The sequence below is a fragment of the Mastomys coucha genome, unplaced genomic scaffold (assembly GCF_008632895.1).
Source record: "Mastomys coucha isolate ucsf_1 unplaced genomic scaffold, UCSF_Mcou_1 pScaffold8, whole genome shotgun sequence".
NCBI lineage: Eukaryota > Metazoa > Chordata > Mammalia > Rodentia > Muridae > Mastomys > Mastomys coucha.
Genome location: NW_022196914.1, coordinates 34,222,748 through 34,236,084, shown reverse-complemented (window position 1 = coordinate 34,236,084; position 13,337 = coordinate 34,222,748).

The following is a 13,337-nucleotide window of genomic DNA, read 5'->3' as shown; positions in this document are numbered from 1 at the left end:
TGCCTCTGTTAGGAAAGGCAACTGTTCTCTCAGAGGACAGGTGACATTCAGAGGACGCCCTACCTTACTGGCATATGAAGCTAGGCACAATGGAAAAGGGTTCTGACAGAAGGGTGCTGCTGGCCAACGGTGGCGGCCACGCCTGGCCATGTGCTAGGCCTGCCCTGGAGGGGATCCCGGCCTCCGCCCTTGTCAAAGCTGCACAGTTGCTCCACAATTGCTTTAGCCCGAAGCGCTTGACATTCACCCCCGGCAGATAATCGAGGAATAACATTTGCGTTACAGTTTAACACGACCTCGGCCTCTGCAGCTCTTTTTAGATTAGCTGCTGGAAGAAAAAAGAGCAGCAAAGAAAGAAAGAAAAATGGTCACTGACACCGTGCTGAGGCAGGAGGTGGGAGACTGAGCGCTTATTACTGCAGGGCACCTCTGCGCCGCCAGGAGCTGCGCTGCCCTTTTCCGCTGTGGGTGAGCGACTATTAAGGCGAAGGTATTAAAAGGAGGGCCAAGCAGTGTGCCAGGAGAGCAGGTCAAGCTGGAAGCAGAGGTTAATGGACTGACTATTACCTGTATATGAAGCTCAGTGTGGCCAATACCCAGGAGGATTCAGCTTTCGCCTCTCTACCATGAAGCTAAATGAGGGGGGTCGTTTAGCCCCAAGTCGAAGGGTGGGCTGGACTTCTAATTCTCATGAAAATGAGTAAAGAAACTGTAGCACCCCTTAACGCAGAAATTGTGTTAGGGAGCGAGGACCCTGTACTCTTTCCACTGTTAGACCCCACTCCCAGTGATCCTGAGTGTACAGTCGACTTCATGGGCACCAGCAAGTCTTTGAGCCAATGCAACAGTTTACTTTCAAGAGAAAAACAGACATTATTCAATACTAGAAGAAGCCCATATACTGTCATGTCATATACTACATGACAGTTCTGCCCTGAGAAAGGTCTTTGGTTTATTCTGTCCCACAGAGAAGGTTCAGGAGTGTTGGTCTGACAGCCATCAGCTCTGGAGGAGACACAGTATTCGATGCACACCAGGCAGTGTCCCAGGTGAGTCCACACCCAGCACACCCCATGAACTAACTCTCTTCCTTGTCTCTTGTCCACCTTCCACCCAGGAAAGGAAAAGCAGAATTATTTCAGTGGTATTCGGAGAGAAGGAATTCTGGCTGGTGGCATGTGCACACTGGAACAAACAGTTCTTTCTGGCCCTTTTAACAATTACAACCTTGAGCTCTAGTGTTGAGCGTGGAATTTCTTTCATGTCATGAACTCCAGTTGCAGACCTGAAATTTCACAGGGTAATTGGCAGACTGGCTAGTCTTGTAGCTAAACTAAAGTCAACCCCCTCATGGACAGACTGTGATGTGGAAATGCCACCCAGGCTGAGGAGTCTGAGCTGCCTTGATTGGATGGTGGCAGCTGGCACAAAGTGTTTTTAAATGCCACATGCCTCGTGCATGGTCTCTCTCCTCAACCAAGTGTCCTGCGGGGACATCTTTCTTCACCTTTATCCTTATTTGCTGGGGATTACTCTTCGCTTCACATCCACCACGCTATGAGGACACACACACAGGGAGTACTGGTCAGACGTAGGAGTCACACCCAGGGTTTAAGAGCAAAAGCCTAATCCTGCTGGGGTGTTTAGCGTAGTCGGTGTGACTGTTGAGAATCAAATGGAAACTTCAATTCTTTAATGAAATATAATCTGTGGCTTTGAACCAGCCCAAGACTGTATCATTTACAACTAGGAAGGCTTAGAAAAGGCAGAGTAAATGCTGCGGTAAGGGAAATGGGAGTTTTGCTTACAATGGATTGATTTTCAGTCACTTCTTTGCGATGTGTCAATGCTTGGAGAAGCCGTATGATGAAGCACTAGAAGTGTCATATAGCCCCGTCACTATGGACTGCAGAGGCATTCCCTCTGAAGCCTTGCTGGTGCCACTGACTTGATTGTGGTGTTGTGGCTGTTCACCAAGGTTTCTGCAGCATGGTGGTGTGTGAGAACACACCATCGGCTGGCCAGAGTGTTCCTTCTCTGCAACACACAAAGGAAAAGAGGGTGTCTGCAACTCCCACACTGCCCCCTCTCTGGAAAGCACGGCCTGCTGACCCCGGCCAACTGTTTCTTGCTATTCAATTAAGAGAGAAAAGATTCCACTGAGAGGGAGCTGCGAGCTTCCTTTGTAATTTTTGCTGACCATTCCAGTTATGGACATAATTACAAGTGTACTTCAAAAGCACAGGACTCCAAAGACACTTAGTCACAAATAAGTTGAGAGTCAACTGAAGGTGCAACTGCCCAGGAAAACGTTTAAGGGGGCAATATCATAATGGTACACATTAACATGTACAATTAGTTTGTTTTAGTACGGGGGGGGGGTACCAAACCAAGAAAGCTTCAGGGTTTAAAATGAGGTGAGCACTCACCATTTATCGCTGACCCCCCCATCCCCAATTCCAGGGTGTGACAAGCCTGCAGACTTCCACTGTGCATGCATGCACACATACACACACACACACACACACACACACACACACACACAGAGAGAGAGAGAGAGAGAGAGAGAGAGAGAGAGAGGAGGATATGAACACACACACAATCTCTTTTTGCTTTCTGTTGGTAGAGGAAGGGCTAGAGTCACTTTTGGGAGTGTGGTCTATAACTGCTTCTCAAGCCATCCCAGGCTTTACCACACAAAGACACAGCAACAATAGTCAAGCTTCCCCCTCTGCAGAGGCAAATATGAAAATGGTTTGTTTAGTTTTTAGTTCGACAACCCCCGGGGGCTGTATCTCTCTGGATACATTTATTTCAGGGTACTTAAAAGCTGACTTCTATGAGATTACCAAGGCAGTGATTACTTTTGCTGAGAAATGTGTCCTTTATCCCTCTTATTCATCCACCGCTGCGATATTTCTGTTTGTCACAACGCCACAGCCTCTGATAAATGACTGAAGGCTGACTGCTACACTTTATTAAAAAGTAATAACAATTTTTGTACGCACCCTTCACATTGTAAGGGGGGGACCATGAATCAAAGGACACTGCCTGTCTGGGCCTGATAAATGGGCCGTTTACCAGCCGAGGAGTTATTTAGGACTGGCTATTAATTTAAATCACATTTATCTTCTCTGAGTGGGGGAGGTGGCCGTGATAGGGCTGCGAATGACCAGCGGTGCGGCTAAGTGCACATTATTTATTACCATGGCTTCTACAGGGCTACACAATATGCTAAAAAAAAAAAAAAAGAAAAAAAAAGGAAAAGAAAAGGAAGGAAAAAACCCAATGCCAATTACAGTGGTTAATCTCGCCAGGGCAATAACAAATTTCTTCCCAACACAAGACAATTTTTATTCTTAGACTTTCTCCTCTACACACGGACGTTGCTTATAATTCTCCATCATTAAACTCAATTTTCTCCCAGGGTGGCTGCTCATGGGAAGTGCTTGTTTTTCTCTCCCACACCTTTGTCTGAAGAGCAACAATATCTTAATGTACTTTTTCCATAATCAGAAGTGTTCTTTTGAGCTTTTCATGAATATTTGCGGGTAACACAGAGGAGTGGTAGACATTACATAACAGACCAGCCATATTTTATTATCAGATACACTCTCATTAATTATAATGATTTTGCAACCCACCTACTTCTTAATAGGAGGAAGAATTGGAAATATATGATCATTAGCTATTTTTTTTTTTGGCCAATTAACTTCAATTTGGTTGATTCAACATGGAAGATTAAAGTATTTCTAATAAAATAGGACTTGGGCAAATATTAACTCCTAGCAGGAAAATTCTACTTACTGTCACAAAGCCTAAAGCATAATTGTGCACCTCCCCAGGAGGAAGCTACCATCCCTGTCCTGAAGTAGCCATGTGTGGCATCTGAGTCTTGACTGGTAGTCCCTATTAATGCTCACATGGCTTAGCTGCTGCAATGTTCTGTTCAAACAGCACAGAAGCATATGATAACAAGAATCGAAATTCAGTTCTAGTTCCCTCAGCCAGAATCTCCTTGGGAGTCAGGGCTGCACCTGCTGATGCACACTTATCCCATGCAAGTGGGACAGTTTTATATTAATGACTAGATGTACTGTCCTATCTGTTCCTATAGTTGAAATTGCATCAGAGTGCTACCCAGGGTGAATGCATCCTCAGTGGGAAACCAAAGTGAGAAACACAGGGACACTGGCCTGCACTGTGGCATGGGTGGTAGACATGGTTTGGTTGACATTTCTTGGTGTTCTTTGGTGATTGGTAGCTGGTCAGGCTGTGCATTTAATTACAAAGCCAAGCTGGCAGACAGATGCATTTTAAGGGGAACCCCCTTTAAAGTTTGGTCCCCTAGCTTGTATCTCATGTCCAGGAAGCCATCCTGAAGTGATATAGGACTTGCTCTTAAGAGATGACACAACTGGGGGCTAATCTTCCAGGAGGTACCTTGACCTCTGCCTTTCCCCACACATTTGTCCTTTGAGACAGGTCTCTGTCCATTTGTGTTCCTCTTTCCAAGATAAAGTTCCCACAGCTGGCAGGTACTGTCTATGTTCTCTATAGAGCTGCCCTCTTCTCATAGGCCAAATCTTACTAATGGTTGTGAAGATCAACCCATTTACCAAGACAAATTTAACTGGCCTGAAGTCATGATAAGAATCCAGTATAGAGTAGGAAAAACAGAAATGAATGTACTAAACATAATAAATGCACAGAAAAACCTGCTACCCAGAAAATTTTCAATGAAACAGTATTCTTTCCTCTCAAAAATACTTAGCACTATAATTAACACTAAAATTATGTTGCATAGTTTTAAAAAATGATTCTTAAAAGGGTGAAATAATATAAATAACACAGGTATGCAGTGGGTTTGGATTTTAGACATCCTCTAATCGCCTAACGGTGGCAGTTCCTGGCCCGCTTATGGGCTGTGGAGAAGGTATGAGGTTCTTGGGGGATGGAGCTTAACCACAAGTAACGGTCACAGTGGGTGTGGTTTAAAAGGAACCATGGGTGAGAGAGCACCCTCATAGAAGTAGGGTAAGGGGGAATGGGATAGAGGGTTTGCAGAGGGGAAACCAGGAAAGGGGGTAACATTTGAAATGGTAGAAAAAAAAAAAAGACTTCCCATAATACAAGTCCATCACGATGTGCTTTGCAAATGCCAAAGGGGGGGCATCAGCTTGACTATACACAACATACTAAACAATAAAGAAAAAATTAGAGTTTTACTATTTCTGGAGAAAAATCAATACGTCAGCAATAACATTGCTGTGTTGCTAGGAATGTGAAAGAGAGAAGTGTAGAAATCAGGGGTTACACACTTAGAGAAAACTGACTCCCCCTCTTCCAGCAGCTAACAATCTCCAATAGTTCTTAGGTTCTTAGAAGGCGTGGAACTTTGTGCCAATCCTTGTCTCAATGCTGGCACAAGTCTTCTATATGATCCCATTATTTCTGAGAGTTGGTGTGTGATCCTGCTGTGTCCAGACAACATGGTTTCCCTTTGGTCATCCAATGCCTCTTGCTCTTATATTCCTACCAACCCCTCTTCCAAAATGGTCACTGAGTCTTTGACGGAGGCGTGTGCTGTGTATTTGTTCCATTTAGAGGGAATTTGTCCCTCTTTAATGTTCTTCTTTAGACCACCTTACCTGTGTCCTCTCAGGTGGTGATGGAGGGTTAGATTGTACTGTGGACAATAGCCTTGGATAACCCCAAGTAAATAAACTCTTTACTAAAAGTGGGCTCTAGTGCAGCCTTTTCCGTCCCTGCTGAGTCCTGGCCTTGGATGAATGGCTGGCCCGGACCATGGCTTCCATGAGTGCTGTCTTTACTGACCACAGGTCGTTGACATTGACCAGCATTGGAATGATGCTTCTGAACTTGTGAGCAAAAATAACCATTTCTCTATAAGTAAGACAAGGACTCATTGTAGCATAATATGTTTCTTTCTCTTATACAGTGTTGTGAGTTCCCAGGGTGGGAGGGCAGGCAAGTCTCAAGCAGAGAAAGACTCAGGCTGTGCTTTAGTTTAGTAAAATGACCAAACTAAAGTGTTTGAAAAGCTCCCTTCGCCAGGCAGTGGTGGTGCACGCCTTTAATCCCAGCACTTGGGAGGCAGATGCAGGTGGATTTCTGAGTTTGAGGCCAGACTGGTCTACAAAGTGAGCTCCAGGACAGTCAGGGCTATGCAGAGAAAACCCTGTATCGAAAAACAAAAACAAAAACAAAAACAAAAAAAAAGAAAGAAAAGAAAAGAAAAGCTCCCTTGCTTTCCAGAAGTATGAAGGCAATGGGTTTGCTTGACTGGGATACTAATATCTCCACCTCCCTAGTGCTCCTTAAGAGCCTGGTATTTTGAATGATCTTCCTAAACAACCAAGTATACTGGCTTACAAGAGAGAATCCAGTGTGTCCATGTCCTTAAAATAACACAAATGAGGGTAATTTAATCTGCATTAACAGGTTATAATACTGATTATTCGCACACAAGGCTAACCATCCCTTTGAGTTCTGCATTGCCTGGCCTGTATAGGGCTATAAAAGGAGGGTGGGTGAACACAACCCTGTGTCATGCTGCAGAGGAGTAAGGAGATGGCCCAGGTGGTGGAGATGGCAGAAGAATCAGAATATGGAAAGAATAGGGTAGACTGTAGAATTACACAGGCAGGAAGTCTCCTTACACTGTGAAATGTTCAAGTTTCAGCACCATGTCACAAAGGCAGCTGTCATATCCTGAATGCGTTAGAGGAGAAAGGAAATCTGCAGGCTGCTTCCTCTAGGACCCAAAAGGAAATTCCAAGAAGAAAAAGTGATTTCTTGGTAACAAGTGAGGCTGGTCAACCAGTTCTCTCACTTGCTACATAGATAATTTGAACAAGTTGCTTCTTTTTTCTCATGAGAGGATGAACGAGGTCAGATTTTGTTTTCATAATTTCAGAACAAGAAATGTATAGAAATCACATAGTGCTTACATTGCATATATCAGGGAATCAGAGGAATAAGGATTTTTCTACCTCCTCTGTTATTTTCATCACCATTCACAATCATCAATGCCATCACCATCACTACTACCAACATCTCACCATCCTCTTTGCCATTATCACCACCGCTGGTGTCTCCATCACCACAAGCATCAATGTCACCATCATTATCATTCCTACCACCACCATAACTGTCATTACATCATCACCATCACCATCATCACCACCATTATCATCACCATGGTAACTCACATCATGTAACACTTAGCCTTTATGTCAACTTGACACAAGCTAGAGTCATCTGAGAGCATGGACCTTAATTGAGAAAATGGCCCCGTAAGATTGGGTCAGTATGTAGGGCATTGTTTTTTAACTTGTGGTTGACATGGGATGGTCAAGCCCATGGTAGGTAGGGCCATTGCTGGGTTGGTGGTATTGGGTTCTAAACAATCAAGCCATAACAAGTCAGTCAGTAAAAAGCATTCCCCCATGGCTTCTGCATTAGCTCCTGCCTCCAGGTTTCTGCTGTTTGAGTTCCTGACCTGACCCTTTGATGATAGACTGTGGTTCGGAAATGTAAGTGAGATGAATCTTTTCTACCCAGAGTTGCTTTTGGCTGTAGTGGTTCACTAGTTTACTAATGAAATTTCCCTGCTTTCTTTAATATATCTTAGTAAAATGATGTCTATTTTCCTTTAATATACCTTAGCTTATTTCTCTGTGGTAGAATATGAGAAAGGCTAAATATATCAGCTTTTTGTTACTTGACTTTGATTCACACTAAAGTATGCACAAACAGAAAGCATGAAAGTCAACAAAAGAGGCCAGGCACAAAACGACCAGTGTATGAGGCAGCTGGTGTAAGTGGTCTCTTAAGTAGAACTTTAGAGAGGCAGTGGGAGGAAGGGAGCTTACTGTTTAAGGGACTGGAAGCTTGGACTTGGTGTAATCAATCACAAAAGATCTGGAGGGAGACAGTGGCCTTGGTTAAACAGCACCTTGATGACACTGATTAGTTATATATATGAACATGTGTAAATATATACACATATACACATATAAATATGCACATATATACATATACACATATATACACATAACATATATACATATACATAGGTACATACACATATATGTATAAAATGTGTATTGTAGATAAGAAAGACTAAAATGGTAATTTACAATACTGTACAGTTTGCTACTATTGGAACAGATGGAAAATCAGAAAGATTCACTCACAGTTAGTGCGGGTCAAGAGCAACCATGGTGGCTATGTATAGAACTCATACTAAAGCATGCTTGGGGTGTGGAGATGACTGAATGAAGCCCTGCTTGGCCCCTGCAGCCCTCTCCCACTCCAGCAGTTGCTTCATTATTTATTAGCATAAGCAATCTGGCAGGCAGTGTTCTATCTGCAGCCAGAATCCAATATGGAAAGGTCACCTGCCAACACCCAAGCCAAAGGGTGTTAAAACAAACACAAACACACCTTTTTAATTTCAGCTGAATTGATTAGAGAACAATTGGAGGGCACCATGGGTCAAAAGGCTCAAGTCAGCAGGTCAGCAGATAGAAGGGAGCCCAGGGCAGTGGTCATAGGGGTACTGGGCTGAGCCCAAGGCAAAAAGCTGTTTGGAGCCCCAGCCCTCATCTTTGCAAATGAAAAAATGACATGGCAAGACTGCTTGAGCCACATGCAAGGCCGTAGTTCACCTTACTCGGCATTGGTTGGAAATTAAGCTGTTTGAAGTCAAATACACAAAGGCTCCGCTCAAGTATTTTAGAAGGAAGAATTAGCCCTTGTCTAAGCACACCCCTTAGCCCAGGAGTCTCCCTCAACTGTCTTGGAACACATGTCAACCTCGGAACCTTGAGAACCTTCATATTCTTTCCTACAGGGCAGTCAATATTAGGGGAGAAGCCAAAGGTCCTGCTTAGTTGCTTCAGTCACATCTCCATTGAGGGAAAGGAAAACTGACAACCATGGCCCCAGGGGATTCAGTGACAAGTCCCAAGATTTAGAGCTCTCAGAGTTCATACTATCCAGCTTCTGCAGGTCCAGGATCAGCAAACAAATGTGAACTCTCTCTACCTAGGGCTTCAGAGAAGGCAATAAGCAGAAATCTGCAGGCACGGTTGAGGTCATTTAAGCATGCAAAGCTGATCAGTCTCATTAACAATTGGAAAAGTCCATGTTGATGTAATGACATCCTTTTGTCAGTAAGACCACTACTGCCCTGGCAGCCCTACAAGGTCTTCTTTGGTCAGTGATCAAGTTCTAGGGAATTCCAAAGTGCCATTGCTCTGCCCATGCAGATGTCACGGCCAGGACCCCACTGTGAGCCTCAGACTTCTTTGTGTGTTGTCTAAAGCAGACCCCACTGGATCCCAAAGCCAGAGCTGAGCAGTGGGGTTGGCATCACACAGGTCCTGACATAAGCAAACCCTAGGGACTAGAAAAGGTAATAAGAGCCACAGAACAGGGCTCTTGTGACAGCTGAAGACATCTTAGCAGTGTGGCTTAGGGAACAGCCTAGTGCCACCATGGACAGAAAAGGACATGAAGCTTTTCGCTCTCTTGCTTCTTGCACACTTTAGGGAATGTTCCAGAATATAAGTTAAAGAAGCATTTCTGCTTTCACGAAGAAACCATCCCTACACTGAGCACAATCACAGACTAAGTTGTTTCTTTTCAGAACCCGGTTCTTCCACTCAGTAAAGTGGGCCCCTGTTCACTCCAGGAATGTGCTCCTTATGAGACAGAGGACTGACACCTGAACCTTGGTTTTACTAAAAATAACCAAAGGCAACTAATTTTTGGAGCTGTGGGTAGTGTACCAGGAGACTAGAAGGCTGAACTTAGGGCAAGGCTCCATGCCAGAAGGTAGAGGAGGCTCTGCTTTGTCACCTTGTATTTGGAGTCAGAAACGCCTCCTGATTCATACCCTTTGGTAAGGGAGCATGCTTTCCCCTCTTGATTCAGACTCATAATAATAATAATGTTTCATAATAATGAAACATAAGTTTGAAAAGCAAGTTTGGGCTGTGGGCCCTGAGATTGTGCAGATATCCATGTAGGAGTGGGCTTCTTAAATCTCCACCCAAGGAGTTTTTCTAGGATTCCAAGCATATAGGAGTAAGATACAGGGACACAAGTCAAACACTTAACTGATAATTATAGAAAAATACACTTAAATACAATTCATATATATATGTATATATATATATGTATGTATCACTACTTATTGAAGGCTAAAGCAAGTTCGCAAACACAAATGAGATTCTCATAAGGGGTTAATTCTTGGCTGAGTGTATGATACTACACTGAACAGATTATCTTCAATGTGTCTGAGCTGATACTTTGATTTTATAATTAGCAATGTTAGAATGCTGTTTTGTATAAATGCATGGTACAAAATATCAGATGGAAATTTGGGGCTATTTCAGAAACTGTTGGACAGTCTGTCCTCATTATATGCCAAAATTCATTGAGTTAACTTTTAAAGCAACTCAACTCAGCAACTTCAGTAGCAATTTTTAAAAGTAAGACTTACAACACAATACAATACAATACAAAGACACACTAATTTGATTCTTATATGTGATGTTGGTCAGTCTCTGTCAAACTAGAGTTACTTGGGAAGGGGGATCTCCATTAAGGAATCCCCTTATCAGGCTCATTTATGGGCATGCAGGTGGGACATTTTCTTGATTAGTTTGACATAGGAAGACCCAGGCTACTGTAGTTGCTGTCACCCTGGGCTGGTGGTCCTAGACTACATGAGAAAGCAAGCTGAGCCAATTATGAGGAGTAAGCCAGTCTGCAGCACTCTTCCTTGACCTCAGTTCCTGGTTTTTGTCTTGGCTTCCCAAAGTGATAGACTGCAACCGGAAAGCTGAACAGAGCCCTTTCCTCCCAGGGTTGGTTTGGTCAGTGTTTTTAATCACAGCAACAGAGAGCAAACTAGGCCACTCACTAAGAAAAGAGGATGTAAATGTGCAAGTATGAATCAGCGATATTTTCTGTTATTAAACAACAACATTACTTTGAGAGCAGAAAACTTTGTATGCACAGTAAAGAATACTGCGATCCCTAGCATGAGGTAGTCTTGAGTCTACACAGAGGCATTTGAGGCATTGCTTGATGTTGTGTGCCATGATGGAGTGTGCAGAGTAAAGTGTGCCTGCTCTGTGTTCAGAGCCAAACCTTCAGTGTGGTCATGTGAAACAACATGCCATGCCACTGGACAGCAAACACAGGAAGAGGAAGGGGAGGAGAAGGGAAGGAGAAGAAGAGAGAGAGGAAGAAGAGGGGAGGGAGGGGAAGAGGAGGGAGAGAGGGGAGGAGTAGGGGGAAAAGGAGAGGAGGAAGGAGAGAGAGACAAGGGAAGGGAGATGGAGGGAACTGTAGTGTCAGAAGGCAGATGGTGCTTTTCTGGCATTGTCAGGAGGGGTTGCCTCTGGCCCATGTTGATTTTATGGACTCTACTTCTATAATTCTGATGCTTTGCAATCTGGTTTCTTTCTTCTTATCTGCAAACAAGGAGTTGTTTTCTCTATCTGTGAGAAGCTGCAAATGAGTGAGCAAGCTAGAAGTGGACTTAACATCAAGTTGCTGGATTCCACATTTTCTCCTTTCATGAATCTACTGCCATAAAATCATCATATAATTAGAAAACTAAAGCATTATAGGGAAGTATGAATAACAAGATAAAAACCCTATAGATATTTATATCTACATGTAATCTGGGTCCCCGTAGATAACTAGTGGTACATAGATGATGCTGCCTATGTGAAAGTCTATAATCCTGCTTCCTCCTGGGAATCCTGCTGAAAATCAGCTGTAGGGTTAAAATGACCCCATGCAAAGCCCTATGGTAGACCCTTGCTTCTAAGAAATGTCCAATCTAGCTATCTAGATGAGAAATATTTTTTAAAAACTATAAATACAAAATGTTAAGTAAGAGTACCAGAAATTGATAATAAGCGATGAATTTGGCAGGTGGTTGTTTCTACATAAGAAGTGACAGTGGAGGGAGGAGAGGTGGTGGGGAGGGAAGGAGGAGGCAGGGGATGGAGGTTTGGGATAGAGAGGGATGGAGAAAGACAACAGTTGATGCAGAGTAGGAGGAGAAGGAGGTGGGAATGAAAGACAGCAGAGATAGGATAAAGGTGTGTCTACATGTGTCATTTCTTTCTTCCTTTGACACCCCAGCCATATTTCTGGGACCCAAGCCATGCAGACCATAGCATCAGGCCCCTTATCTGTATTCTAGGGTTGTTTTTTTTTTTTTTTTTTTTTTTTTTTTTTTTTTGAGACAAGATTTCTCTGTATGGTCATGGCTGTCCTGGAACTCACTCTGTAGACCACGCTGGCCTCAAACTCAGAAATCTGCCTGTCTCTACCTCCCAAGTGCTGGGATTAAAGGTGTGCACCACCACTGCTTGGCTGTATTGTAGTTCTAAAAGTGGAGGGAATGATATTGACTGGAAGTCTGGCAGCTGGTCGATCTTGAGACCATGAGGAAGCCAGGTTGAAGGGAGGGAAGGAAACCAAGGAGGTCGTGTTCTGTAAGATGGTCTTAGGAAAGTACAGTTAGGTGCAGGATATAGATGGGAGGGCTTGGATTGGAGGCATATTCTGAACACAAAGGGAAGTAAGTCCTAGACAAGAATGTTGTCACAACTCTAGAATCACATCCTTCCTCACGAAGGACAGGGGTCTCTGTGTCATCAACTTAATAAAAAGTTAAATAACATGGACTCTCAGTACCACCAGCTTTAAATTTCTTCATGACCAAAGCTTCCTGGCTCTTCTTAAAGGGCAGTATGCATGTTAGAGGGACAAAAACAGCAAGAAGATCCCTAATGTCTGCTCTGATCCTTTCCTGGTCTCTTACCTATTTGAAAGATGGACTGATGCTTTGGATGGGGAAGCCAGTGTTCAGAAGAAATGGAGCTGCCCAGGGTGGACCTATGGATGAAGGGAAGCAAAGGTCTGGAGATTCCACAGTTGGCTAGCTGTCTGATGGCTGGACCTCAGCTTCAGAATTATTATGTAGATATAAATGATCAGGAAGGACACATAGGAAAAGTCTTTCTCTCATACACACTCACATACATATAGGGTCAGGTATGGGTGGGGACCTAGAGAGTACTGAGAGTGAATTCCCCCACCAACATATATACAGGCTTGGCCAATCAGGAATGGTGGGGCCTAGAGGGGAATGAAAAGGAAGTAACTCATAATCTCAGTGTTTCTGTTCCATACAAGGACACTGACATGATATGACAGGCATTGGTGGCAAGTAGCTCAATATTGCTCAATATATATATATATATATATATATATAT